Genomic DNA, 6,000 nt, shown 5'->3' on the forward strand with positions numbered 1-6,000 from the left:
TGATTGAAACTGTCAGAGAAAACGGCAGCCTCGAGCAGCCCGGATATTAGTTTACAGAGGCTGTTAGAATTATATGTCTAATGTTAAAATGTTGGTGACACAATAATTTCATCCTAATGGCACTGACGTATTCATAGGGTTCATTTTTGAGACAATATATCATGAGGTAGTCACGATTTTGCAAATTTTCCACCTTGTAGTGCAGTTTGCACAGTTTTAAAATGCACTCAGCCTACAAACATTACTGACGAGTCAGGATCTGCACAAAGTGACAGAAACACTGAAGCAGCTCCACATTTTATTCTTTTTGTCATGTTTGTCCTGTTTGTCAGGTGACAGAAGAACCAACACAGAGCTCAGAGAGCAATGGTGACACAAGGTCACAGGTGAAACTGGAGGATGACCTGATGGTTCATGACTGTATTTGAAGCACATGTGTGACTGCATGTATGTGGAGTGTCTCACTGTTATTGATCAGGTGACAGAGGCAGCTCTGCCATGTAGCTCAGAGGTGGAGAGGAGAGCTCACAGGTGACTGTAGATTAACTAGTATTTATCATGACAGTTGTCAGGCTGCTGATGTAAACTGATTCATTAGTGTATGTTTGACAAAGAATCTGAATTGACACGTCTCACTTTTTATATGACACGAATCCATGTGTTATTTTATCAGGTGACAGTATGTCCTAGTGCAGTCAGAGGGGAGGAGCCAGGGCCAAAGGTGAGGCACATCAAGCACAGAATAATAATTTAATCTGAGGATAAAACGCAGGTACTGAGGCTGAAAGAAGCTTCAGTGCTCTCAGAAGACTAAAAACATGCTAAGGTCAACAATGACTCAAACGAGATGAAACAATGCTGCTGTGTGTCCACCAGCAGAGACTGGACAGTATAGATGGAAACCAACATGCCAGCAGTTTGTCTCTGTTAGTGAGAGGAGCAGGCCTGTGTTTGGCTGCTTCACATAGTGGACACTGAGTTGTTGTGTGAGACACCAGTAGGATTAATGTCTGTTGCTGTAACAGCAGCTCATGTTTAGAATAAAAAGCTCACTGATCTGATCGGGGCAACAGTGCCTAAACTGTTGCATCATGTTGCTGAGAGATCTTTTACTTTGTGGTCATCTGAGATCATCATCAACTTTATTTATAAAGCACTTTAAAACAACCACAGCTGACACAAAGTGCTGTACACTGGAACTGTAAAATAAAATTACATGAGATATAAATAAAACACAAATAAAAGAAGAGTGAAATCATTAATTAAATAACTACTTCAATTAAAAGAGAAACTAAGTCTCACTGAGGTTAAAAGCCAAGGAATAAAAGTGGGTTTTAAGACGTGATTTAAAAGTGGACAGTGAAGGGGCCTCTCTAACATGCATGGGCAAATGATTCCATAACTTGGAGCCACAATAGAGAAGGCCCCGCCCCCTCTGAGCTTCCTCCTGGATCTCGGTACCTCCAGGAGCAGCTGGTCAGCTGACCTGAGAGACCGACAGGGTGTGTGGAGATGAAGAAGCTCAGAGAGGTAAGGCGGGGCAAGACTGTGAAGGCATATATATATATATATATAATATATATATATATATATATATATATATATATATATATATATATATATATATATATATATATATATATACTATATATGTGTATATATCACTGCTGCCTGTAACTACGCTCAAACTGTTAATGCGATCTTATTTTAATAAACAACACTGTCAAATGCAAAACTGGGGTGGCACTTGGGGTGGCAAGGGATCATTTTAGGGTGGCACATGCATGCCACCCTTCTAGATCCGCCCCTGAAGACATCACATGTTTGCAAAAGTGCTCTAATGTTTTCGGAGACAACCCCTTGGCTTCCGTACTTGCGCATCGCTGTTCCACTGATGTATTGTTGTTCTAGTTAGAGTATTGTTGTTAGCCTATAGCCTATCATTCAGCATCGCCTCACTCAAAACGCGCAATGGGTGCTTCGACTTACGAAAATGTTCCACTTACGAAAGACCTTCGGAAACGAATTAATTTGGTAAGTCGGGGTTCCACTGTACCTTACAGTGTAAACAAGTATGACTAGGTGTCTGTTGAGTCTCAAGTAAGTTGCCTGCAATGATATTTAAAGTCCAGCAGGTGTCAGTATGGAGCAAAACAGCACACTGTATCGACACAGTATCGGTACAGTTTGGGGAATGTGCTGAAACGCTTCACGAAGCCTCATCTACCCATCACTAAACAAAACTAACCTCAAACATGAAATCCTTAGAAAGATATGCAGGGAGACGTGAAGGAGACGACACAGACGAACCAGCGACGAACACGAGACAACACACACTATAAATACACAGAGGGGAAACTACACACAGGAGGGAGGCACGGCCGATTCTGATTGACAAGACGAGACAGGGGAAACGCAAACTGAACACTCTGGCATAAGACACAGACCTTCACAATAAAACAGGAAATGCAGAAGGAAGCCACATAACAAGCCCTAAAACTAGAACTCAGGAAACACTAAAAAACTAAGGAACCGTGAGAAGAAACCAAAACTCAAAAAACACTGGGCCACCCACCCAGGACCATAACACTTCAGATCTGAGCAAGCACGCTGCCATGGGAACGTGACATTGACAGAGAAACCCCCGGATCCTCCCCCTGACATGACCGCTGTGGGCAGACCTCCACCCGCCCCACTCGGGAGTGGAAACACAAAACATTATTTTATGTCATGTGCTGGAATATACAGGAAATAGGTTTAAATGTTAAACACATTTCATCAAGTCAAAAACAGCTATAATATAATTTAATCTTTTCTTGATGCATAAAATAAAAAGATTAAAAACAATAAAACAATTAAAAGAAAGGCTTTTTAATTTGATTCATTTCTATATGATGGATTATGCAGAAAAAGTCTCGGGCTGAAACGTCTACTTTCTACTTTATTACGTATTCAAGTCGTGTTTTTTTAAAGAGTAAAGTAACCAAATACTTTTGAAAATAAGTAATCAGTAAAGACATGGGATTACTTAGTAACTGAGTGCTTATTTCCAGTAACTTGAGCAGCACAGCTTGTAATGAAGTAAATGTTGTGTATGATGTGAATGAAAGAGAGCCTGGTGAGGTGAGTCAGTCTTTACACAGCTCTGTTAACAACATGTTGTTGCTGCTGCACAAAGATCAGGAATGCTGCAAACTGAATCTCTGCTGCAGGCAGTGACTCGTTTTTCTAGTTTAAACTTCCCTGGAAGATTGTTCAACTTGAAAACAGCCAACATCATTATCAACACCTCTCACTGTAAACTCAAACCATAAAACCCTTAAGGATCCACGGCCTTATGGTTTTTTAAACCGATGATCTTAAACATGTGAGCTCATCAGAACTGAAAATGAAGACAACCAGTTGGCTCAATTCTACCGAGTGCAGCTACATTTCAAGCTTAAATACATTTCTCCTGTAACTGTGTTTTCTTGGCCTCCATCAATGAAATACTGCACAGTTTATATTTAATAAATATGCAAAATTTTAAAAAGAAAACATGTTTAAGATAGTGTAAGTACTGTTGAATATGTTAATGGCAGGTTTGATGAAATTACAAACGTGGTCAGTCTGATGTATGATCTGATGCAAACTGCAGTTCTGTTAAATACTGTGTTGACATGTTGATGCGTCACAAAGATCAGGTCTGCTCCAAATGAAACTCTGCTGCAGTTACCAGTGTTTCCAGTTTAAACTTCCATGGAGACTGTGTGCTTGGCTGAAAACAGCAGCATCATTGAAACACGTCTGATTGTCATGAATATGATGTGAGAGCGAGCAGAGAGCTGATGCTGACTTCAGTAAAGAGCTCAGCTGTGACTGACTGTGTGGATTATATATGTTATACCTGGAAGTGTCTCTGCATGTCTGTGACTCTGGATTAAAGTGATCCGTGAACAACTTTGTGACGTCTGCATGTTAGTGATGGTCTCACAGTAAAGTCTAGAGTATTACATGAAACACAACCTTATTGACGCCACTGATTTGTGTGTTGTTTCCCAGAACACGCGACTCTTAGCAAGACATTCTTGGAGATACACGTTTACCTCGTAAAGTCTGGTTAGCGTTGCTGAAAGGTTTTAATTCAACCCAAACGATGATGCTGAAATAAAAGTCCGAGACAAAACTGTTTGGTTCCAGTGTGTCCAAACTCTGATCTTGTGTTTCCTATATTAGAGCTGGAAAGCTGCTGAACACGTTTCCATGTTAGTTCCTGCAGCAGCCACTGAAACAGCATTTCTACAGTCCAGCACTGATTCAGCTCATAACAAGGTTCAGGTTGGTTCCTGCTGTAGACTCTAATAAAAAATGACTATCTATTACAAACCAGACAATTTTTCTTGGATTGACGTTTTGTAAATGTCCACAGCAGTAGGTGGAGGAGGAGCTGGGGCCCTCAGGCAGCAGACTCTCTTTGTAGAACCAGGAAACCAATCAGAAGGAACTCGGGTTAAAGAGAGCCAGGAGGATTCAAATGCAATGATATCCTGCTCAGCTACAGCTGACGGTCAGTGAGAAACAGCAGCTCATTAAAAGTTTTTAAATTACTGACAGACGGAGCAGCTGCTATGTAAAAGTGCAGGTTAGATATTTGGAGCCATCACTGAAATCCTCGATCAGCTCTGCTTTTGACCCCACATCTAAAAATGTCAAAGGACAGTTGGTTTGTAGACGTCAGGCTCTGAGGTTTACCAAGAGAGTCTAACAGGAAGCCCAACAGTGCACGTCAGAACTTCTCTGACACTGTTATACCAGAAATGTCCTTACCTGGTTGGCAAACCCACCAACCTGACACACCTGAAGTCTTTGGCACAAGTCGTGCTGACTATGTTCACTCAGGTGCTTGGTCTTCAGACCATGTTGTGATTGATGAACCTGACTTGACTCCTACCAAGACTGACTCAGATCTCACTGCACCACAGCCAGTAAGGTGGAGGCGCTCTGACAGAGAAAGACATCCATCTGAGAAGTTTCCTTATGAGGAAGTAGGAGAGCCGCTGACCTTGGCTATTAGCTCCTTTTCTCAAACCTCAGCTGTTGCATTCTCCACAACTGTTACTCCACCACGTCCACGTTGGTCAACGATGCATGAAGGGACTCGCCCGGTGGCGCCAGTGTCCGGCAGCCTGGCCTCTGTCAGTGCGCCCCAGGGCAGCCGTGGCTACAATATAGCTGCCATCACCAGTGTGTGAATGTGTGTGTGAATGGGTGGATGACTGAATGTAGAGTAAAGCGCTATACAAATGCAGGCCATTTACCATTTAAGTCGTGTGGAAATGTGGAGAGTCTGTGAGCTGCATTCACAAACAGGTTGGATCACCCTGAATGACAACGATTAGAGGAGGGTCTTCCATCAGTACCAAGCTCTGCTGATTTTCATTAATAAAACTTAAACCTGCTCAGTGAAAAACAGAGTGAAATCAGACAAGACTGAGTCCACTTTTAACTTTGTTTCGTCAGATTTAACAGGAACTCATCTGAAGATCAGCCTCCTCCCTGTACGGGGAAAATTCCTATCAAGTCTGCACCTGTCCTGCTTCAGGTGAAGCCCCGCCTCCTTCCAGGAATCACCTGTGTGTCTGCGTTTAGTGTGCAGCTGTGCAGCTTGTTGTTGGTGTGTGAAGAAGCTGTAAGTTTGCTCTGTTTCCTCCTTTAACAGTTTGTCTTTAGGAACTTTATGAGCAGATCAGGAAGTGAGACGTTTGTATTTACATAAAATAAAACCAATGAGATGATTTGATGATTGGCTGAATCCACTCTGGTTATCAGTCAGTAACTCTGCACTCAAACATTTGTCTTTGATAAACAGTTTAAAACGATCTGAATGAAACTTTGGATCCAACATCACTGGTGGAACAATGATCGTCCCTTTAACTGGAAACAGATGAAACCAGTTTCTTCTTCAGAAGCCGACATTCAGGTTTTACTGAGTGACGTCAAAACAACATGAAGCTGCTCCAG

The sequence above is a fragment of the Mchenga conophoros genome, linkage group LG16, assembly GCF_057382185.1.
Source record: "Mchenga conophoros isolate Kocher_MC1m ecotype Shallow Benthic linkage group LG16, M_conophoros_male_GT1.1, whole genome shotgun sequence".
NCBI lineage: Eukaryota > Metazoa > Chordata > Actinopteri > Cichliformes > Cichlidae > Mchenga > Mchenga conophoros.